Below are 24,996 nucleotides of genomic sequence, written 5' to 3'. Positions count from 1 at the left end.
CATCAAACACATTATTTAAAATTAATCTACATCGCATGCTTCAACTGTAGACTTTATCACATGTAGGTTACACATAATTAGTTCAATCCCTCATCAAGAGCAGTAAATCTTCAATCTTATGCATGGACAAATGTTTGGGATTGATGCTGACATACCTTGTACTAACAAATGATGAATTTAAATCTATTACTTGCTATTATAGATGCAACATGAATAGATATTACAAACTACACTACTGTTTCCCTTCAAATATTGAAGATAGTAATTTTCTTCATTTCTCACTTGCACTCTTCTGTCACTCCTTGTTTTTTCAATGTCATTTCTCCTTTCCATTAGATTTTCCTAATATTCTTCCCATTCTTTCTTCTCATGTTACTCTTCTTCAGTAGCCCCCCTCATTTGTGAGATATTATCAATATTGATAGATTATAAAAACGCCATCCCATTCTCCCAATTCCTTCGACTCCGCCGCATCTGCTAACAGGAGGACCAGTTCCAAAAACGCACAACCCAGATGGCCTCCTTCTTCAAGGACCGTAATTTTCCCCCCGACGTGGTCGACGATGCCCTCCACCGCATCTCTTCCACTTCCCGCTCCTCCGCCCTTGAACCCCGCCCCTCCAACCGCCACCAGGACAGAACCTCACCTACCACCCCACCAATCTCCATGTACAGCGCATCATCCGCCGTCTTTTCCGCCATCTCCAAATGGACCCCACCTCCAAGGATATATTTCCCTCCCCTCCCCTATCAGCATTCCGTAAAGACCACTCCCTCCGTGACTCCCTCGTCAGATCCACACCCCCCACCAACCCAACCTCCACTCCCGGCACCTTCCCCTGCAACCGCAGGAGGTGCAAGACTTGCGCCCACACCTCCCCCCTCACCTCCCTCCAAGGCCCCAAAGGAAACTCCCATATCCGCCACAGATTCACCTGCACCTCCACACAATCATCTATTGCATCCTCTGCACCCGATATGGCCTCCTCTATATTGGGGAGACAGGACGGCTACTTGCGGAGCGTTTCAGAGAACACCTCTGGGACACCCGGACCAACCAACCCAACCACCCTGAAGCTCAACATTTCAATTCCCCCTCCCACTCCACCAAGGATATGCAGGTCTTTGGACTCCTCCATCACCTGACCACAGGAAGAGTGCCTCATCTTCCGCCTAGGAACCCTCCAACCACAAGGGATGAACACGGATTTCACCAGTTTCCTCATTTCCCCTCCCCCCACCTTGTCTCAGTCAAATCCATCGAACTCAGCACCGCCTTCCTAACCTGCAATCTTCTTCCCGACCTCTCCGCCCCCACCCCCGTCTGACCTATCACCCTCACCTTGACCTCTTTCCACCTATCACATTTCCGACGCCCCTCCCCCAAGTCCCTCCTCCCTACCTTTTATCTTAGCCTGCTGGACAAACTTTCCTCATTCTTGAAGAAGGGCTTATGCCCGAAACGTCGCTTCTCCTGTTCCTTGGATGCTGCCTGACCTGCTGCGCTTTTCCAGCAACACATTTTCAGCTCTGATCTCCAGCATCTGCAGACCTCACTTTCTCCTCCTATTTGACCATTATGGTCAATTTAGCTTAGTCTAATCCTACCCTTGCTCAGTGTTTGTACATTGGGCTTTCCAAATGGCGTCATTGCATAGCCAACTGGATTAAGATCCCTGGTTAATGTTCCTATCTGCTAATGATGGCCAAACGTAGCATCCATTCAGTTAAAAAAGAATGATCTAATAAAATCAGAGTGTGCTATGAAAAGCACTCCCTGTTTTTGTTTCAGCATTCAGAGTTCTTTGTGTTTATTTTATCTTTTAAATAACGTTTTTCACAAATACAGAATTGTATTTCAAAGTACTTTTGCAGCAGAGTTATTGATGTGACATAGGACAAATGGCAACTAATTTGTACCTTGCCAGTTCCCTCAAAGTCTAATGTGAAAATGACCAGATATTCAATTTTATTGATGTTAGTTGATGGATAAATATTGACCAAGATTCAAGGAAGAACTCTCCTCTTCAAACATTACTATGGGGTATTTTACATTAATTGAGAGGGTTACCCAATTTTAGGTTTAAACTTCTATCAGTTTAAGGTCTCATCTAAAAGAAGGCATCAACACTCCAACTGTATTCTTTCAGCACAGCCCTTGAGTGGAAAAAAATAGTTTTCAGGCCTTGTGACTTCTGTTGAAATTGATAGATTCAATATAGACCAGGGATTAAACATGGGATGCTTCTAATCTGTTTGGCACTGTATGCCTATAATGCTAGTGTCCTGGGACATGGGATCATGCTGCCGATCACTGATGAAGGAAACATACAGCTGACACCAGATAAAGGAATCATACTGATCCAAGTGAATTTCAGTGCCAGCCCACTTCCTGTTCACTCCAGTTGTACCAATTTGGCTGAGAAACAATCAGGCTCTAATCCAGTTGTTTCCCTATGGAGTGTATATCTAGAACAGAGAGTCAGACATTATCAGAACCATGTGTGTATGCTTCTCTCTCATCCTAGCCCAGTGGTTTAACCTGCCTAAAGCTGAACTAGTGCTGATTTACCAGCATGCTTTAAAGCTGTGGTGGCTTACTGAGAACAGGCACCCATGTATTATTTGAAGTTTGTGGAACACTGGAGTAGTTCCTTCGTGCAGATTTGGTGAGGGATTTATTCACACACAGGAAAGGTCTGGACTTTCATCTGGTGTTGTCATAGTGAGAGTGTAACAGCTTCAAATTGAAAGTACAGCAAGACTTTCTTTACATTGATCAATCTATTGCAGGCCAGGCACTACTTTGGTCCTCAATAAATTAGTTGTGTATCAGGACAGGCAGTTTCCACAGTCCCCACAATTCTAATAAATTATCCTATTGAGAAACTTGAAATCAGCTGACACCAGATAAAGATAAGAACAGTTATAATGTTTTAAATAATAAAGATCTATATCTGTAATTTTAAATCTAGATTACATTAGCTAGTCTTAGTTTGGTGTGGCAATGTGCCACCCATATAAGGCCTCTGCTTTGAAGTTATGTTTGTGCTATGCTTCCTGATCTCAGCCAAGTCAGAGCTTGAGTCGGGAGACTGGGTATTTAAATGGGCCAAGAGCTCTTGAGCTAGGGTTAGGAGGATGCAAATCATTGGTCCTGCTCTCAGTCATTATCCAGTGGCACTTAGTCAGAGTGAATGTACATTTGATTTGCCCAAGGACAATGTTAGGTCATGAGATGTCCATGATCCCTAATTAAACTGCAGATATTCACCATTAGATTACTTACAGTGGGGAAACAGGCCCTTCGGCCCAACAAATCCACACCGACCTGCTGAAGCGCAACCCATCCAGACCCATTCCCCTATATTTACCCCTTCACCTAACACTGCTGGCAATTTAGCCTGGCCAATTCCCCTAACCTGCACATTTTTGGATTGTGGGAGGAAACCGGAGCACCTGGAGGAAACCCACGCAGACACGGGGAGAATGTGCAAACTCCACACAGAGTGAGGTGGGATTTGAACCTGGGTCTCTGGCGCTGTGAGGCAGCAGTGCTAACCACTGTGCCACCGTGTTGCCCACCATATTATGAAATGGTAACTTGGCTAAGATCTGATGTTGTACAAAGGCTTTTTATCTGTGGGAGTGGAAATGAGAAAATTGAAAAAATAAATTGCTTTTACAGCTGTTAATTAAAAGTTCATGTTCTCAAGCTTATTTTCCATTAATTTATTACCAAATATCTTCACATGCAGACCATCAATTCAAACAGCTGCCAACTAAATGAAGCATATGACTGAGACCTAAACTAGAGCACATCAAGAGTCCATTGAAATAATTGAAAAGCCAAGACTTTGTAATAGAATTGAAACCACTCAGGACCTCAATCGTTATGAAACTTCCTTTTCCCTACTCACTTTATTCCCATTTTGTCTCTTTTTTTTTTAGTAATTTAATACAGCTGGAATAAAACTCCTACAGTAACATTTTCATAATCTTGCCCTTGTGACAAATCTTTAAACTTCAATCCAGAACATATCAACAAGCAACTTGATTGTAGTATGCATCACATGTTGGTATGCCCAAGTATTGGCCAGACATTTATACTCAAACTTATAACTATGGAGCAATAAGTAATTATCAAAAACTGGATTATATTTTCTTCCCACTTTAGCACAGAGGTGATCAGATCAATTGTCACACTTCCACCCCACCTCAAACAAGATTGGATACCCCAGCATTTTGTACCTGGGATCTCACCATTGTACGTGGCTCGTTAGCATACCATCAATACAGTTAACCATCAAGGAAGCCCTCACTTCTTTAAATGTATTTTTAAGGAATTTTCTATGAGCAATGCAATTATGACATGGAAAGCTAACAAAAATGTAAAAAAAAGTATTACTTAACACATGCAAAGGGGAGCAGATAAAATGAGAGAAACTTGGCTTATTATTGTAAAGTCTGGTAATAGTATTAGAGTATTACCACTCTGAGCATAAATTACTTGTTTGAGTTTTAATAGTTCTCCTGTTAGTAATTTAGCTTGGAGAATTTCTTTAATGATCAGCACATTAAATACACAAAATGCTGCCAAACTTCAAGCATGCTTTTAGAAGTGTAATCACTTTAGCGTGAAATACGATTTCTTAAGTGTTTTCTGCTATTACTGTTTAGATTGAATAGCTGAGTGAATGATTAAATGCAGTATAAAGATTTGCAAATTGGCTGTTTCATTCTGAAGATTAAAAATCCCCAGCCAAGCATAGCATTTCTTGGCAAAATGGCTATGCATTTATAAGATTCAAATACACTAACATTGCACAAGAGAAAGCATCTAATCCTGTCCCAATTTCAGATATCCTATGGAAATGTTATTGATGCTATCAAAACTTCCAACAATAATACAGAACAGCAACATTCATCTAACACCAACAAGTATCAACTTCAGGAGCTAGGAACTGGGATTAGAAACTATTTTTAGCTATGATGCATCCAGGTACTTGATGCCATTTTTATTGCGTTTTTAGAGAAACCTAGGTGAAGGATTAAGCAGACCTCCAGTAAAGTTGAAAAGAGCAATTGTGAAAATGAAACAAAGGAAGTTGAGAAAAGAAGAAAGGGTAAAATAAAGGATCTGTCAACCATTTCAGGATGCTGGAACATCTTTGTATTGCTTAATAGTACCTACAAAGTTGACTTTCTTTTTGAATCTGTTTTGAAAGCCGGACTACATCACATTGAACTACTAATGGTTTACTGTTGTTATAAGAGTGCAGCTGATAGTTAAATGTATATTAAATCTTGTAAGGAAAGTTTGTCAAAGAGCTATGGAACAAAGATGTTTAAAAGAACCAGTCAGGTTTTAAGACAGTTCAAATAAACAACACTCTTAACTATTTTGAGCAAATTAATACAGCAGCTGTGTGAGAAAACGCAGCAATCAGAAAAATAGATGTTATTTCCATATTTCTGGCATGTACATAAATATGTGTCTGCGTATATGCATACGCATAATCTCCCAATGCTTGTCAGCTGAGGCAGCAGATAGTGCATTCTGAATGAGGTGGCAGGATCAGAGCTCAATTAGGATAAAGAGCTTCAGAAGAGGCTCATGTTTTATGCAGAGACTTGAAGACCTTTGTTTGTATTGATTTGTTAATGTGTACTGCGTGTTTAGCTGCTGCGCTTTAGAAACCGGCTCTGAGCTTGCATTCCAAGCAGAGAGGGTTAAACAGAGAAACAAACACACACAAAGAAATAAACTTAAGACTTCCCCAATCAATTAAACATCCAACTCCACCCCATTCACTCTCCAAAATTCCTTCAATTACTCGCAAGATTCAGTAACCTTGGAACAGTAGATACATATTTGCAATGTGTATACTTAGAGATATTTTATCTTCCGTGTGTTTGACTGGAGACTGAGCTCGGGGAGGTTTGGCAGACACCAGGGATTTTTTTTTCAAGAAAGCTACACTTCCCCAAACATTGGCTAGGGGGTGCAAAGCTCGTCTCATAATTTATTCTGCCCATCACAAATGACTGCCTGGTCACATGGTGAGGCTCTGGAGTTTAAAAGTGCTTTAATCTGCATCCAGTGCGGAGCAGCTGGTGGCAAAGTAGTAATAATCTGGCAACTTTCTCTTCTGCTGAGAGGTGCTACTGTGAGAGCGTTTTTCAGTAAGTTAAAAAAAATGACAGCAAGCTTGAATGTGCTGTTTATGTATATTTTATGGGCACAGTTTTATATTAAAAAGTGTTGTCTTAGAAATGCATTTATTTAAATGCCATTTTAAAAATCATTTTTGCCGGCACGTTTGCTGGTAAAACATAGAGAGTTAAGTGGGAAAAGCAAAAGAAAACATGAAATAACGAGGATGAAAGATGTTTCACCGGCTTGTCATGAAATGTGCGGGTGTGGTTGGAGCTGTATTGCTGGATGAAAGTGAAGAAAGCATTGCACTGCTAGACAATTAGCTCGGATTCTCTCATCTTTTTTTGTAGTGCTGGTCTTGTGTTTAGGGGTCACAGAAGCTGCTGACCCAGTGTCAGCAGTTCTGCATGGAAGCTATTATACATTCCTGATTGATTAGACTTAGCGGAAATCCTCCTGGTTTTTCCTCCCTTTTCTCTCTCCCTCTGCTGTAGTGCTCTATTACTTCCAAAAACCTTCCGATCAAGGCACTGCTTAGCTTATCACTGCTAGCTGCTAATACTAATCTTGCAACACTGTTTATTAACAGGACATGACTGTTAGCTAGTATTAAATAGAGCTTTTAAGCAAACATAAATGTACGCTGAAGGGGATTTTTTTAAATCCAGCTGCCAACAGCTTTAGAATATCCTGTTTTCTTTATTTTTCCAAACATGATGCTTTGAGTTAGGAGTGGGTGGACTGAAGGCTAAAGTGTTGAAACTGGATTTCAATGCGTTCGAGATGGAGAGACATGGGGAAGTGTCTGTACTTTTCCAACTGACCTGTTATTATTTTCCGGTAGACTCAGGGGCCTTCTCGGATGCTGCAGGCCTATCATTTTAATAGGAATGGCAACTAATTTAGACATTTTTGGTGGAAAAGTCTACAGGTAATTAATTCTGTGCTATGATTTTATTTAATGGGAGCTGTAGTTCAAAATGGGATGACGTGATGCATGAATCACTCCGTTTCACTAACTTGCTGCAGTCAGTCTGCATCGGCAGGTGTATATAAAGAAAATGTCATTGTACTGGGATCGTATCATTCATTTCAAAGCCGGGAAGCGAAGATATCGGATAGGAGATCCGCGAATGAATAATTATTTTTCAAATGTCCCCAGTACCAATGAAAATCTCTTTCTCATAGAAACCCATGGTATGAATGGGGAAAACATGTATCCTCTATTACAGTTAGGCACCGTTTCACGAAAGGAAATGTCTCTCATTGATTTGTACTGATATTAGCTTTTCATGTGTCTTCGGGTGGTTTGGAATGTCTTGGTCTAAAATTTTATAACCGGTTGGCTTCTTCCCCACCACCGACCCTGTCCCCTACATGACGTGAATTATTTGAGCAGCTTTATAAGCGCAATTATTCAGCAGTTGGCTGCGACATGAAGGTTAACAAGAAGGTTGTTGTGAGAAGTGGGAAAGACCTGAGGTTTTCTCTGCATGTGTCAATGGGGATTTGTGAGGCAGCCTGTTTGCACGGCGAAAGGAGGGCAGTTGGAAGTGGAAACACTCCAACAGGAACTGCAAGGTGGATTCCAGCACAAAAACATCCCACCGAAATATACAAATGGACAATTACAGCGGACAACAGTTCGAGTTGGTTTTATTTCGGTTTCAGTTTATTTGAGATGCACGTGTCTTTTTTCTTAGTTGCAATATAACGGCGAGTCACTTTGATCCAAACGTCGCATCTGATGTTGAGGGCGACTTTTTTTTTCGCTTTCTAATTATCTAGAATCGTAATGCTCAGTGGCTTCAGCCCCTGGACAATGTAAATGTTCCCCAAGAGGGAGCTCGGCAACCTCTCATTATGATGCTTGCTCGGCACAGCTTCCACACTGTGGAATATTATCAACTCTAAAGTGTTTTAATGCGCACACGCCGTAGAAAAATCGGTTGCTTGTAGATTATTTAATATTAGAATGTTTTCCATAGATATTAGAACGAAATGAAATGGCATTTATTCCTGTCTGTTTTATACCTATCTTGTCCTTTGACTCTATTTGACGCGCTCTCAAATAGAGAAACTATTAATCACACTGTAATGCTGTAACATACAAACGAAGGTCTTGTGGTTGATTTACATTGAACAAATATAGTCGAATTAAATCTCGATCTGATCAGGTATATTATACCGACTTTATATTTTTTTTTGAAAGGAGTATTGAGATTGGTGAATAATTTGGACAGCACCTAAATGATTAGCAAAGCTGCAATATCACCTTCACGGAACTGAAGAATTTGACTCGAGCTGCTTCAAAGTTTGCAATCGCATAATTCCCCGCCTCTTTAGACGGGTAAACAGTTCCCATGTCTCTGCCAGTCTACATCTCCGATATAGATTTTGTTTAGGGGCGGGGATGGTGGAGAGCGAAACAATGACGAGGAAAGCTGCTGTGGTTTCACTTGGTTGAACCCAATTCCAGCGGTGCACAAAACGTTAAATCGTCGATTCTTGGAACAGCTATCAGTTAAAAATACTGAGCGCACATTGCAGTCTGATTTTTGATGCAACTGTTTGAAATATGTTGCAATGTATCGGGATAGAATCAGCTGACTTTTTTTATTTGTTTGGACCAGACCATTTGCCTGCTGTCATTAAACTGTTTATTCCATAAACATAAAGCACATTATGGTGGTTTTATGAAGCACTTTTATATAGTTGATCACAGTAGATTGTAGAATCTCAGAGATTAGTTCGTCTACACCTGTCTCCCACAAGAGTTCAAGACTTCAAACTGGGAGGAAGCCAAAACAAATCAACCATCACTGACTTATTACTTGTGATTGGTATAGAACAATTCAATGAAGATGGATTGGTAGCAGTCTCTCGGCAATGCTGTAGATGGCAAAGGCTATGAAGTTTCAAAATATAAACATTCAGCAGAAAGGCTCACAACTGAGCTTGTAGGTAAATCCTAGCTCTTTAGCAGTACTGACTACTCCAAGACACCAAACTACTTTTGAAACGCTGCAGATAGTGGCAATCTTAGCAAGTGCCAAATTAATGACAAATGACAAATATTAAGACTGTATGTGAACTCTGTTAACTGAATATACGCAACTTGGATGAAGGAGTGAAGACAAGTAGCTGACTTCCTATGACACTAAAATAGGAAGGTGGGTTGTGAAGAAGACATGAGATTGCAGATAGGATCAGTTGGTGAGCAAAAATCCAGCAGATAGAACCTAACATGGGAGAATGTTGGAAGAAGATAAAAGATTACTTTAATGGAGACTGGTTGTGATTATGTACATGCATCCTAAGACTTGTACACCAATCACTGCACCTTGGAATTCCACAAAGGTGAAAGGGGTGCTATCCCTTTGTCACAGGGACTGACAATAATTAGGATGTCAAGTTTGTTATATAGGGCACTGGTGACACAATGTACACTTGGCCTTTTTTGAGGAAGGAAAGGAGGGTAATACCTGGAGTGACTAGGTTGTCCTCCAAGAAATTGGCTGGCTGGGTTTGTGTCCACTGAAGTTTAGTGTCCACTTGAAGTGTATAAAATCTGGAATGAGGTTGAATGTGGATGGGATGTTCCTTTTTTTGTTTGGGTGAGTCCAAAACATGGGACGTGGCTGTTTTAAAGTTAGGGATTGCTCTGTTAAGCCAAATGAGAACTTTTTCTCAAAGGGTTGGGGCTGGGTCCACTACTTTCTGTCATTTTTATATAAATGATGTTGGATGTGAGCATAAGTATAGTTAGTAAGCTTGCAGATGATACCAAAATTGGAGATGAAGTGGGCAGTGAAGAAGGTTACCTCCGATTACAATGGGATCCTAAACAGATGAGCCAGTGGGCTGAGAAGTGGCAGATGGAGTTCAATTCCGATAAATATAAGGTGCTGCATTTTAGGAAAGCAAATCTTAGCAGGACTTGTACACTTAATGGTAAGGTCCTCAGGAGTGTTGCTGAACAAAGAGACCTTGGAGTGCAGGTTCTTAGCTGTTTGAAAGTGGAGTCATAGGTAGATAGGATAGTGAAGGCAGTGTTTGGTATGCTTTCCTTTATTAGTCAGAGTATTGAGTACAGGAGTTGGGAGGACATGCTGCGGCTGTACGGGACATTGGTTATGCCACTTTTGGAATATTGCATACAATTGTGGTCTTCTAATCAGAAGGATTAGATTAGATTCCCTACAGGTGGAAACAGGCCCTTCAGCCCAACCAATCCACACTGACCCTCCGAGTAACCCACCCAGACCCATTTCCCTCGGACTAATGCACCTAACACTATTGGCAATTTAGCATGGCCAATTCACTTGGCCTGCCCATCTTTGGATTGTGTGAGGAAACTGGAGCAAAGCCACACAGTCGCCCAAGGCTGGAATGGAACCTGGGATCCTGGTGCTGGTGCAGTGCTAACCAATGAGCCAACATGCCACTGTTCTGAAACTTGAAAGGATTCAGAAAAGATTTACAAGGATTCCCTGGAGCACCAGAGGCTGAGGGTTGAGCTTCAAAGTTTATAAAATCATGAGGATCATAGATAGGATAAATAGACAAAGTCTCTTCCCTGGGGGAGACCAAATCTAGAGGGCATTGGTTTATGGTAAGAGGGGAAAGATAAGAGACTGAAGTGGCAACTCTTTGCGTGTGTGTGTGTTGTGACGTTGCAACCGTCTTGAAGGATAGGGAGACAGTTTCATTATGTACGGAATCTAGGGTTATTGGAGGTAGAAATGAATGGGAACTCATAACACACAGATTTGTCTTAAATTTCTTTGAATGGTGGAGCAAGTTCTGAGCTGTATCTACAGCAGAAGTAGATGCTGAAGCTGTTTCATATGTTCACAGCCAAAATGGAATCCCCTTACTGCCTTCAGATGACTCTTTAAATAGTAAGTTAAAGTGAAGTCTTGGATGTTATGAAGGTGTAGAGGTGTACTGTACCCTTTTGAGAGAGAGAAAGCTAGCAAGGACTGACCAAGCAGTGTTCTGAAGGTAAAAATGTAACATTGATTGAAACAAATAGCTGGAGTTGCATTGCCATGGAACAAAAACCAATTCCAGTCTGCCAGTCAGTTTAAATTGTGTCCCAGATACCGAAATCCAATCTATTTTGAATTGTTTTGATGACTTAAAACTAATGAAATGATCTGATGTTTTGAGAGAACTGCTGAGAAAACCAAAAAGTATTGACTGCTCGCAAAATAGCTCTCTGAAAATTACCTAGTCATATGAAAGACCTGGGAAGCAGAATGCTGAAGAAAAGATGAGCAGAAGATACTTTTCTAGAGGTGTACTGTATCTTTGAGAGCTGAAGGAGTTAGCAAGCACAGTGCTGGAGATTTTACAATGACATTTGATCTTTGAGAAAGGGGTTGTAAATAGTTGTTTATTCTTTGTTAGATTTTTAGTTTAGTATTTGCTTTAAGTAGTGACTTTTGGGAATAATTCTCTGCCTCTCGTTTTAACAGATTACAGCACTGGTAAAATCATTGTGTTGTTGGCTTAAATTGTGGGGGGGAGGTGAAGTTTACCTTGTCATAACCATACAAAAGATTTGATGGTTGGTTTTGGAATTTGGATTTCTTTTTGAAAATCTTAATCTGGGTTTTTTATTGGACCAGTATTGTTGAGTGGGATGTAAAAGATAGTTTGATTTTTAATATTCTTTGGACTTTAAAGAGTAAAATTGTTAATTTTTATTTTAATTAGACATCTGGGACAGTCCTTTGCCTATCAAAATTTTACCAGATTCTGTCAGGTTTAAATTAGCAGAAGAGTTTACCCTGTGTCATAACCAGGTGAGTGACCATTGCTTTGAACAGTTTATCCCCTTCAGGAATTGTAGACCGTTTTTGATTGCATATAATGTAATTTAATATCTACTGACTTGTATAATTAAAACACAACTTTCCCCCTTCCTGAACCAGTGAGGATCAAGCCCACAAGAATTTTGTCTGTCAGGTGTTATCTGCTTCACTTTACTAAGACAAGCAGTCATTTGTTTCAGTGAAGTCAGTTCTTGAGCAAGTGTCCATCTTTCTCCTGCTGTCACCATCTGCTTGATGAGGAAACAATTATTTGTTTAGTGTCTCATTGTGATCGACAGCAGAACATGCAGTTCAGGAGTGGCAAATTTTGTTTATAAACACTATTCTTTCCTGTTAGTAATCGTGTCCATCAACTTTTTTTATGTTGCTCACCTTGATTTGGAGTTTTTCGTCTCTTAGTTGTATAGAAGAAAATGGGTAACAAGACAGCCAGATTAGAAGACCGAACCTCCATTAGCTGGGACACCAATTCATTTCTATATATGAGACCCTGAAGCTTCTCTTCTCTGCCATGATCACAATCAAACTCCTGACTACTACATAGGGAACACTTAGTCTCTAGCACTAACTAGAGATGCTCATGAAATTGGAAGAATCTCTTCTGTTTTTAAAGAAACTTTTTTTTATTGTTCAGAACCATTAAGATGAACAAATATGCATTCAAACTTTTTTTACAGTCATTAAAGAGGATTATCAAGATGGATAAACTTCTTTTTCCCCCCAACTATAATCCCTGTTGAGCTGAGCAATTATGCATGCTTAGATTGCAAGAATGAAATTCAACTGCACAGCTATTTAAACAAAGCCTCATACTAAATACTTTTTTGGGAATGACTGTCTGAAATACTGTTTTATTTTTCCATATTGTAAAAGCAGAAGAACGAATGAGGCTTTTCTATTTAATCTGTACCAATCAAGAAACTGTCTTAAGTGCACTCAATGACTTGGTCTCCACAGCCCTCTGCGGCAGTGTTCCACAGATTCATAACCTTTGGCTGATGAAATTCCTCATGTCAGTTCTAAAGGGTTATCTCTTCGCTGAGGCTGTGTCCAGATCCTTAACAACCTGGATACCACTGCCAAGTCTGGGGGTAAAAGCATTCATGGAGGCCTTGCAAGCTGGTGAAGATACATCAATAATTGGACAGTTTGGCATCGGCTTCCATTCTGCTTGCCTGGTTGCAGAAAAATTAACAATCATCATTATGCACAATGATGATCAGTACATGTGGGAATCATTTGCTGGAGGGTCTTTCACAGTAAGGTTAGATCATGGTGAAGATGTTGGCCGTGGAACTAGAGTAATCTTGCACTTGAAGGAAGGTCAGATGACAATTTCTTCTAAATTTCCAAGAAACCTTCCCAGTTCGTTGGCTCCCCATCACTTCATTTGTGGAGAATGAATTCTTTATCATGGTCAATGATGGGAAGAAGAGGAGAGGATGATACTGCAGAGGCAGAAGACAAACCAAAAGTTGAGGATGTTGGATTAGATGAAAGTGACAAAAGGAAAGATCTCTATCAAGAAGAGCTGAACAAAACCAAACCCATATGAGAATCCCATGATTGTAATAATAGTGCCTTTTTATTTCTGGCTCAATCCTTTTTATTTTAATCCCCACATCCTGTCTACGCTAGGAGGCCTGTACAGTACACTCATCAGGGTCGTTTTTTCTCTTGCAGTTCCTCAACTCTACACAGACAGATCTACACCCTCCAACTCAAACATTTCTTGCTATCAATGTTATTGATTATTGACAGACTATTCTTAACATTGTGGTTGGATGATTCATTTTGGGCAATTTTGCACACCAGCAGAGGTGACAAATTGGTTCTAGTTTGGAACTTACCTCTGTATCTCTTGTATTTTTGTGGTAAGGGATTTGATTTGATTTGAAAAATGACCAACTGTGTTTCAAGTCCTGCCAAACTTCAGAAGTTTGTGGCGTTTTTTTTCTAAAGCAACATGCTCAGTGTTCATAAGTGATGCATCTGCAAACTTCATTTCACATATCTACCAGAACCATTCCTATTCCAAGAATGTAGTCTTTTCACTATTTGCAATCATGTTAGATTTTTGTGGAATGCTTGCATTGAATATATATATATCTATAATGCTAAGTAAATGGTAGATTTGAGAACCAATTTGTCAATGTCACATGATAGATTTTTATTAAATACTTACTGCCAACTGTTGAATATTTTATGGCTCTAATAACTGAATTCCTTAATTAGTCTTTTCACTATTTGCAATCATGTTAGATTTTTGTGGAATGCTTGCATTGAATATATATATATTCAATGCAAGCATATATATATATATATGCTTATCTATAATGCTAAGTAAATGGTAGATTTGAGAACCAATTTGTCAATGTCACATGATCACAGATTTTATTAAATACTTACTGCCAACTGTTGAATATTTTATGGCTCTAATAACTGAATTCCTTAATTCAGACCTTCAATAATCCTTTTCTGCTCTCTCCCTGATGTTTAATGTTTTTAACATTATCCACCTATTCGGCTTCTTTCTAATACCTTTTTTACTACTAAAATGAAATGTTCCTTTTGAAAGTGTTGAAAATCTACAGTACTTTGGTTAGCATTTTGGCCTTTTGTAAGATTGCTGTTTTGGGATTTTTGTCCATCTTTCCCTAAATGAAAGGAATGAAGAGTTTGTGCCCTGATCTGAATTCTACTGTTGGCAAGCTTGTGGTTAACTGTACAACATATTCACCCCTCTGAACAATGTACCAGCTGTGCTCACACAGCACATGGTTCCTAAGCAAAGGAAGGAAGTAGGAGTATCAAGTTTTCTACTTAAACTTAAAGATGGAATAGAGTTAAAGACTAATTGTGGATCTAAAAGATTGGTTAGCATTTTTTCTGTGTACAAAATCTGTAATTCACATTTTTCAACACTACACTGGAGTTGGTGATAGCCCAGTGGTATTATCATACTGCTTTTTAATGTAGAGACCCAGATAATGTTCTGCAAACCCCCATTTCAATCCTGCCATGGCAGATGGTGACCACTAAACTGTTAGAGAAAACTCCATCTGGTTCACAAATGTGCTTTAGGAAAGGAAACTGTTGTCATTTTACCAGTCTAGTCTACATATGACTAGACCCACAGCAATGTTGTTGATTCCTAATTACCCCATGGGAAATGAGGGATTGACAATGAATGCTAGTAATAAACACCTACATCCTGTTAAGTGAAAAGGATTTGGAGAGGGAGGTCGGTCTATTGTGGAATTACTTTTTAAAATTGTTTTTCTAACAAAACAACACATGAACCTTTCATAGTTACCCTGAATAGTCCTGCACCTTGAACAGAGAAAATGCTTGCTCTGCCAGTCAACACTCAATACAGATGGGAACTCACTCCTAAATGAAACTACATAATTCGTTTTTTTTTGTTTTTTTGTTTTCTACTGCTGCCTAACTGGTAGTGCTTATATTTAAGATTTCAGCTCCTTTGGCAACAGTTGAATCGCCAATTGGTTCCTCACCAAGAAAGTCATTTCTTGGATGAGGTATTCACTAGCTGAGAACTTTCTGGAGTAGGAAACAGCCTGATTTTCAATCTGGAGAAAGGAGGGACAAAGTTAAGTATAACAAGGGGATTTTAATCACTCTTAGTGGTTTTTTTAGAAAATGTGGAAAACCTGTTCTCAATTCAAATTTGTTACCCCAGTGAGGATGTTTGCTTTTAGTTTGTTTTAACTTGATCCTGTTTATGTTCTTTTGACTTAGTCACTGGAAATTTTGAACTCCTCTTGACAAGATCTTGTTAATAATTTCATTTCACAGCTCACTTTTTGGCTCAAATGTTAATCTCTAATTGCTCTAACTGCAAATTTCCGGCTTTGTTTTATTTAGATTTTCAGTTTCCCGCTTTCTTTTCAACTGACATTTTTGAAGTTTATCAATCGCATTCGGTTTTCTCCTCCTATTGTTTAAAAGAAAAGCCTCTGGCTCACTTTTTTTTTCTCGACTCGGGAACCCATAATGGAATCCTGAGAATTTTTGTCAATGAACCAATAAGAATAGAGTCCTCCATGAGCCAGATCAACTTCTTTCCCCCTCATCACATCCGTCCTTTTTTATGATTGTCATCAGCTATTTGGGTAGAAACCTAGTTTTGAACTTTTTTTAAAAATCTATATTTTCCTTTTATTTCATTGGCCTTGCTAGGGATTATCCCATCCAATGTCTGTTTCCCAAACCTAATTTTATTCTCTTCAGGATATAGTCTTCACTGGGCCAGCATTTATTACTCCTCACGGCTGCCTTTTTAAGGCAGTATCAAGATATCATGCAGTCCAATCCCAATGCTGTTGGGAAGGTCAGGATGGGGGCCCAGCAATACTGCAGGAATAGTGATAGCAGGCTGAATCTTGCTTTTTTTTAAGGCTCCATGCAACTGACACTTGCACTGGTCACTGATCTCATTTGGAAGGGTTATTTGTTGCAAGACCTAGTGATTTATTTCTCCCTCCATCTCTCAGCCCACCCCATGGTACCACTTGTACCCCATCTTTCTCTACGCTATATGTTCCAGAACACATTACCATTTCCCAAATGTAACTTGAGAAGGGGCAGATGACCAGTCAGACTGAGACCTGGCATTCCTGATGGAGTGTAGAAATTTTTCTCTGCTGTGCTTCAGAAGGCACTGCCACCAGATCCTGGTCAGAAATCTGCATCTGGGTCACTGCAGTCTCCATGGTGTGGAGTAACAGCCATCCATGCATTTAAATCCATTACCTACACCACTCTACCTAGGGGAAAGTGTCATACTCTTCTCCCTGCCTCCTCTTACACACACACACTACCAGTACTACTGCACCACCGTCCACCAAGGGACATGTTCTGTCACTCTCTCTGCATGCAACATCTTCCTCACTGGCAGTCACCTTTTTTTTTTCCCCTCACCACTAACACTGCACAGCTTGCTCACTCGCCCAGGACACCTTGCCACCTGCACCAGCACTAACAGTTCTGCCACTGCCCTTCTCTCTCCTTCTAATAGAAGACAGCCCATGATAGGGTGGAAAAGGCTTGGGATTGGTGCTGAGCATGTGACTGATCCACAAAATAGATGAAGTGGTTGAGGACACACATGGGATACAGCCTTTGTTAACCAAGGCATAGCATTTTAAGAGCAGGGAGGTAATGCTGGAACAGTACAAAACTTTTTAGTCTGGCCATTGACAAAGAATTGTGTAGTTCTGGAATCTACTTAATAGGAGGGCTATCATAGCACTGGAGAGAGTGCAGAGGAGATTCACCAGGATTTTGCCTGGACTGGAGAGCTTTCATTATGAAGAGTTGGATCAGACTGAGTTGCTTTCCTTTTTAAAGCAGAGAAGATGTGAGGTATGATTTGAGTTGGGGTAGACAGAGAAATATTTCCCCTCGATGGAGGTGTTAATGATCAGGGCTCATAGCTTTAAAGGTACAGGACAAGTTTAGAGAAAATGGGAGAAATCTTTCCCACCCAGAGGCTGGTGGGTATCTGGAACTCTATAACTGTAAGAGGGTTTCTGCCTCTTCTGCTCTTAATATTTTCTGAATAATTCAGATGGGCACTTGTGCTGTCAAGACATGCAAAGTTGAGCCAATCAGGCAGTAGGGCCATTTTGTTTGTCAGCTGTAGAGATTTGACACTGAGATGGTGATCCTGGACCTTGTAAGAGAAGACCCAGGACCACTCCCTACAAGGATGCTATGTCCTACCAACTGAGTAAGTACCATTCTTTTTACTGAAACCCACCCTGTTGTCAGTCTCTGTAGGCAATTGGCCACGATTCCATATCTCCCTTGTGTCTTGCAGGTGCAGTTGGCACATTCACATCTGCAAAGAGGTGATCAAATCCATCAGCTCCATCTCTTACAGGAGTGTTGAAGTAAGCATCAGTAAGGCTGTGTCCTGTACTCTCTCCAGCTCAAACTGACAGCTACTATGGTACACCTACTTTCTAGTTTGGGAGCACAGTATGGTGAACACTTTCCATGACCGCTCCACTGCAAGCACTGAGGACTGCCCCAGACCAGGCAGGAGTGGACACTAGTGGTATTGACAATTGGGGATGTCATTAGAATTAAGAGTGTTGACATATATAGGACACAATAGCAGGTGTTGCCACATACAGCAAGTCCATGCAGATATACAGACTGTTGGATGACAAGTTGAAAGCTACCTTTAGAGCCAGGTCCAGTATGCCATCTACTGGCAGAGTTGGCCCCAACCATTCATCATGGGAACAGGGATCAGACAAGCAGTGCCCATAGTAACCCAGCAAAAACTCCTGCAAATGTCTTCTCAGGAAATGAGGTAGTGGAGTTCTTCACCCTGGCTACCCTCCTTGACTATGTGCTGATACCAGACAACAGGGTTTACTTGCCTCTTTGAGGAAGACCTCAAATGTCTGGACTGCCCAGGCATACATGTCCCTGGGATTGCCCAACAAACCTCCATGGCCAGTGGGCTGCATTTGTAGATCAGTCTCTCTGCGCTTCAACTGCAGAGTTGGGGACTGCCCAAATTTAATGGGAGGAAAAGACAACCTTTTTGAGGATCCTTTAGCAGAGGTGATGTTTAGACCTGCATCCAGATCTTTTTAGTTCTGAATGTAACTGTCTGCCAGGACAATGGCTAACTTCAGATCCATAGTACTTTGTGTGGATGTGTTTGTCTCTCTGGAAAGCCGGCTGCAGCATCTGGAAGCAAAATACCCTGTACACATCACCTCCTTTTAATGAGTCAGATGTACAGCATGGAAACAGACCCTTCAGTCCAACTTGCCCATGCCGACCAGATATCCCTCCAAACCCTTCCTATTCATATACCCATCCAAATGTCTCTTTTAAATGTTGCAATTTGTACCAGCCTGCACCACTTCCTCTGGCAGATGTACAGCATGGAAACAGACCCTTCAGTCCAACTTGCCCATGCCGACCAGATATCCCTCCAAACCCTTCCTATTCATATACCCATCCAAATGTCTCTTTAAATGTTGCAATTTGTACCAGCCTCCACCACTTCCTCTGGCAGCTCATTCCATACCCCTACCACCCTCGGTGTGAAACAGTTGCCCTGTAGGTCTCTTTTATACCCTTCCCCTCTCTCCTTAAACCTATGCCCTCTAGTTCTGGACTCCCCAACCCTAGGGAAAAGACTTTGCCTATTTACCCTATCCATGCCCCTCTATTTTATAAACCTCTAAGATCACCCCTCAGCCTCCAATGCTCCAGGGAAAAGGGTCCCAGCCTGTTCAGCCTCTCCCTATAACTCAAATCCTCTAACCCTGTGTCCAAAAGTATTGGTATGAGTGCGGTTGCTCACCTGTAAATGCTGGAAATCTGAAATTCAAGCAGGTAATGCTGGAAAACTTCCACAGATCTGGCGACATCTGCAGAAAGAGATATCAAGTTGTCATTGAGCTGATACGACTGTTCACTACTCGCTGCAGCTGGAAAAGGGTGTTTAGCCTGACCGAAGGGGATCAGGAGCAGATATCTCAGGTGCCCATAACACCACAAAGGCAATGCAAATGGTACTAAAATGTGTAAATGAAGGAGTGGGAAAACTGGCTCCCTCTGGCACTGAAATGTCCAATCTCTAACTAGCTTCTTGAATGTGGTGTGACTCCAATAGCAGTTACCCTGATTTCTGTTGACTCTGGTTTTGCTAAAAATCCTTGGTGTAACACCTTCAAGTAAGGTCTTTATGTCTTTGTCTACCTGTGGGATTCATTGTTTTATCCTCTAATTGAGTGGATTGCTCAGACATTTGAATAGTTAACTCAGTCGTACTGCTGTGACTCTCAGGTCATGTGTAGGTCAGAACAAGGAAGGATTGCAGATTCCTTTTCTCTAAAGGACATGAGAGAACCAGATGGATTTTAAGTATTAATGGTTTCATAGTTACCATGTGGTGATCTCATTCCAGATCTTAATTGAATTTAAATTTAACCCATGTCCCCTAAAAGCTTGCCTGGGTTACTAGTTCATAACCATTAACCAGACTGATCATGGTAATAGCTGAAAGCCTGACACTAACTGTTCATTATTTTAAATATCTTAAAATCACTTCTCACTCTAAGTACTTTTCCTTGCAGGGAAGTTATTCTTTAAACTCCAGAACAGAACTGGTATTTTTTTTAAAGAAAGCTACAGATATTGGGTTTTGGTTAAATTACTTTTTAATAAGTAGGCAGTTGATTATCTTGGTCCAATATGATTCTTCATTCTGTTCTATTCTCAGTCTGGTAACTTAAATCCCAGAACTGTGGTTCAGTGAATACTCTTCCCTAGCAATTCTTTCTCCAGTGTATCTCCCAGCTTCCATTTGATTACTCATCAATTTGGTCTTGCTAAATCTAGCACCAGTTCCTACTCCTTCGTATGTCTGAACCATGAACTTGCTATTTTCAGCTTCTGTCACCTGGCAGACTGCATTAAATTTCAGGGATATCTTAAACACTCCTCCTCACACTGATCTGAATTTTTTTGTATATGGGCTTCCTATCCTGGTAGAAATGCTGATGGCTTTATCCAAATTCTTATGAATATAAGAAGTGAGAACAAAAGGTAAGCCACTTGGCTTTGCAGGCCTGATCTTCTATATAATAAGATTGGAGTCCACTATGGTGCAGGAAATGCACAGCAGGTCAGACAGCATCCGAGGAACAGGTGAATCAACATTTCAGGCATATTCCTTTCATCAAGAATATATAATAAGACCAGTCATTCTGTTTTGTCAAGTTCAACATTCCTACCTGCCTCAAAAGTAATCTCCATTCTCTTTTAATCCTCTAACCCACTCGTGTCAGTTCTGGACTGATATCCTTTTTCCAAATCAATCTTGTCATGACCATTGAAGCTTTAAGGATCCTGAATCAAATCAGCCCCTCAATCTTTACTCCATTGAATGGTAATGAGCCTTTTCTCTTCAAGCATCCATATATGAACAAGGCATGGTCTACTGATCCATTAACTTTGATCATGGTTGATTCTTGCTCTGCATTTCAATTGGGTCACTATCCTCCATCTTGAATTGGGGAATGTTCTACCCTGCATCCAGACTCTCCTTGGGCGGGGAGGGTTCCTACATCCAGTCTGTCCAGCCCTGTCTGAATTCTGTTTTCACTTTTAGTCACTGATTTTTCTTTTTTCTCTATTGTTGACCCAGTAAATCTGACTGCCTAGAAATCTGTCCAATGAACCTCCTTTTGTTGTACATGTTGTATGGCAAATAGCTCCCTTCCTTAGTTAAGGTGACCAATAATGCACATGACTGAACCTACTGCAGGTATGTGGAGGGGGAGAAATGTAAATACCTTTTTTAACTTTGGAATGGGTTAGTTTGCACCTAATGTTGACAGTGGATGCTAATTAATTTAGAATCAGAACACAACTTAACCTTCTGCTTCATGACTTAGTCATGAATAATAGTTAACAGCAAACTCTGCTTCCTCCCACTGACAGACAACCGGTGGTCCGTTCAGGTGTATGACTGCTAAAGTATTGTGGCATTATTAGGGAAGGTAACCTTTTCAGGTAGGGAATGGAGTTGGAGGGATTTCCTGGGCTTTGAGACGGCCTTCCAAATAGGTTGGAGTTTCAGTAACTCCTGCAAAGGAATTCCTGCAATCTGACTCCTCTTCAAGGAGATGTACCGGACACCCTTTTCCTTGCAGGCACTGTGCATTACTATTCTTAATCAGAACACTATGCATCCAAGTCCAAACCTAGAGACCTGAACTCCCAACCCAGGCTGACACTCCCAGTGACAGGTGCTGAACTGTCAGAGGTGCCATCGTCAGCCAGTTCTAAAATGGCAAGTTAGCCAGAAAAGACCTAAAGAGAAAGCTAAGAAGAACCAGGAGGGGGTGTGAGAAGTCACTGGCGGATAGGATCAAGAAAAGCTCTAAGCCTTTCTGTAGGCATATCAGGAATAAAAGGAATGGCTTGTAAGACTAGGGCTAATCAAGGATAGTGGTGGGTAGTTGTGCGTGGAGTCAGAGGAGAGAAGGGAAACGCTAAATGAATTTTTTTTTGACAGTATTCACACTAGAAAAAGACAATATTGTCAAGGTGAAGACCAAGATACAGGCTACTAGACAAGATGTGTTTGAGGTTCACAAGGAGGAAGTGTTAGCAATTTTGGAAAGTGGACAAAAAGTCAAGTCACCTGGGCCAGATGGGGTTTATCTTAGGATTCTCTGGGAAGCCAGGGAGGAGATTTGAGCCTTTGGCTTTGATCTTTTTGTTGTTGTCTACAGGAATGGTGGCAGAAGACTGGAGGATAGCAAATGTTTTTTAGGAAGGGGAGTAGAGACAGCCCTAGTAATTGCAGACCTGTGAGCTTTACTTTGGTTGTCTGTAAAGGATTTGTAATCATCTAGAGGAATAAGTTGATTAGGTTTTGTGAAGGGTAGATCGTGGCTCTCAAACCTTATTGCCTTCTTTGAGAAGATGGCCAGACAGGTGGATGAGGGTAAAGCTGTTGATGTGGGGGTATATGGATTTCAATATGGCGTTTGATAAGGTTCCCTGCAGTAGGCTATTGCACTAAAATAGAGGCATGGGATTGAGGGTAATTTAGTAGTTTGGATCAGAACTTTCTTAGGGAAATGTTTATCTTGGAGTTCAGTTACTAGTGGGGTAACACGAAGGGTTGTCTCTTTATCACTTTTATAAATGATTTAGGTGAGTCAGTAAATTTGCAGATGACAAATAAGGTTTGTGGATAGTGCTGAAGGATGTTAGAGAGATATAAATTGCAGAGCTGGCCAATGTAATTTAAAACAAAAGTGTGAGGTGATTCACTTTGGAAGGAGTAACAGGAATAGAGTACAGGGATAATGGTAAGATTCTTGGTAGTGTGGATGAGCAGCGAGATCTGTACATAGATCTCTCCATGTATATAGATCCCTGAGAGTTGCCACCCAGGATGATAGGATTCATAAGAAGGCATAATGATGTGTAAGATTTTTATTAATAGAGGGATTGACTTTTGGGGTCATGCTGCAGCTGCACTTGGAGTATTGCGTACAGTTCTGGTCACTGCATTAAGGATGTGGAGCTTTGGAAAGGGTTCCAAGGAGATTTACTCGGATGTTGCCTGATATGGAGGGAAGGTCTTGAGGAAAGGCTGAGGGACATCTTGACCAGATGGGCCAATGGGCTGAAGTGGCAGATGGAGTTTAATTCAGATAAATGTGAGGTGCTGTATTATGGGAAAGCAAATCTTAGCAGGACTTATACACTTAATGGTAAGGTCCTAGGAGCGTCGGAGGCTGAGGGGTGACCTTATAGAGGTTTACAAATTTGAGGGGCACGGATAGGGTAAATCGGCAAAGTCCTTTCCCTGGGGGTTGGGGGAGTCCAGAACTAGAGGGCATGGGTTTAGGGTGAGAGGGAAAAGATGAGATCCACGGGGCAACTTGTTCACGTGTATGGAATGAGTTGCCAGAGGATGTGGTGGAGGCTGGTATAATTGCAACATTTAAGAGGCATTTGGATGGGTATATGAATAGGAAGGGTTTGGAGGGATATGGGCCGGGTGCTGGCAGGTGGGACTAAATTGGGTTGGGATGTCTGGTTGGCATGGACGGGTTGGACCGAAGGGTCTGTTTTCATGCTGTACATCTGTGACTCGAGGCTGTTTTAATTGGAGACAAGAAGATTGAAACATATAATCAGAGGGGTAGATAGGGTGGACAGAGCCTTTTTCCTCAGCTGGCAATGGCTAGCATGAGGGGACATAGCTTTAAATTGAAGGGTGACAGATGTCCGAGGTCGTTTTTTTACTCTATGCTAGGGGCATAGAATGCCCTGCCTGCAACAGTAGTAGATTCACCAACTTTAAGGGTATTTAAATGGTCATTCCATAAACCTATGGATAAAAAGGAATGATTAGATTAGTGTGGAAACAGGCCCTTTGGCCAAAAAAGTCCACACCGACCCTCCGAAGAGCAACCAACCCAGACCCATTCCCCTTTATTTACCCCTTCACCTAACACTACAGGCATTTCAGCATAGCCAATTCACCTAACCTGCACATTTTTTTTGGACTGTGGGAGGAAACTGGAGCACCTGGAGGAAACCCACGTGCAATTGAACCCAGGTCTCTAGTGCTGTGAGGCAGCAGTGCTAACCACTGTGTGCCACTGTGCAGGTTAGATGGGCTTCAGGTGTGTTTCACAGGTTGGCACAACATCAGGGGGCCAAAGGGCCTGTACTGTGCTGTAATGTTCTATTACACTGTTTCCTTCATTCAAATAATTAATATTGAACAGCTGGGGCCCAGGCACCGTCTCCTGCAGTACCCCAATAGTCACTGCCTTCTACCCTGAAAAAGACTTATTTATTGCTCTGGTTTCTGTCAGCTAATCTGTTCTGTCTATGCCAGTATGTCATCCCCATATCCATATGTTGTAATCTTGCACAATGACCTGTTATGACTTGGAATGTATCATTCCAAGTGCTGTGGGGTCGAAATGGTGGCTCAGTGGTTAGTACTGCTGCCTCAGAGCACCAGGATCCCAGGTTCAATTCCAGGCTTGGGTGACTGTGTGCAAACTCCACACAGACATTCTCCCTGTATCTGCGTGGGTTTGCTCCCACAATCCAAAGATGTGCAGGTCAGGTGCACTGACTATGCTATAGTGTTAGGTGCATTAGTCAGAGGGAAATGGGTTACTCTTTGGAGGGTTGGTGTGGACTGTTCAGGCAGAAGGGCCTGTTTCCACACTGTAGACTGTCCTATAATATTTGTAAAGGCATCTTTTGAAAATTAAACTGGGAAATATGGCTCTTTTTAGAGGAGAAAGTGAGGACTGGAGATCAGTCGAGAGTGTGGTGCTGGAAAGGCACAGCCAGTCAGGCAGCATTTGAGGAGCAGGAGAATCGACATTTCGGGCATAAACCATATCTAATGTGGAACTGTGTGGTGTGTGCTTGTTAAGGTAACAC

The 24,996-nt window shown here is 41.2% G+C and overlaps 1 protein-coding gene across 5 annotated transcripts in view; it reads left to right on the top strand.

Moving 5' to 3' along the window:
* Window positions 1–6,078: 6,078 nt before the first annotated feature.
* LOC122543507 (ciliary neurotrophic factor receptor subunit alpha-like) overlaps window positions 6,079–24,996 on the top strand; it is a 381,254-nt gene continuing 362,336 nt past the window's right edge. For 2 of the 5 annotated variants that reach the window (XM_043682503.1, XM_043682295.1), the window contains exon 1: window positions 6,079–6,186. The gene's annotated coding sequence lies outside the window, so the exon portion shown is untranslated. Of the gene's footprint in view, window positions 6,187–17,665; window positions 17,759–17,848; window positions 17,922–24,996 lie in introns of those variants that run through there. The other 3 variants (XM_043682435.1, XM_043682377.1, XM_043682483.1) reach the window with 3 other exon arrangements.

The sequence above is a fragment of the Chiloscyllium plagiosum genome, chromosome 1 (genome assembly GCF_004010195.1).
Source record: "Chiloscyllium plagiosum isolate BGI_BamShark_2017 chromosome 1, ASM401019v2, whole genome shotgun sequence".
NCBI lineage: Eukaryota > Metazoa > Chordata > Chondrichthyes > Orectolobiformes > Hemiscylliidae > Chiloscyllium > Chiloscyllium plagiosum.
The sequence above is the reverse complement of the archived record's forward strand: the minus strand, read 5'-3'. Positions and strand labels throughout refer to the sequence as shown.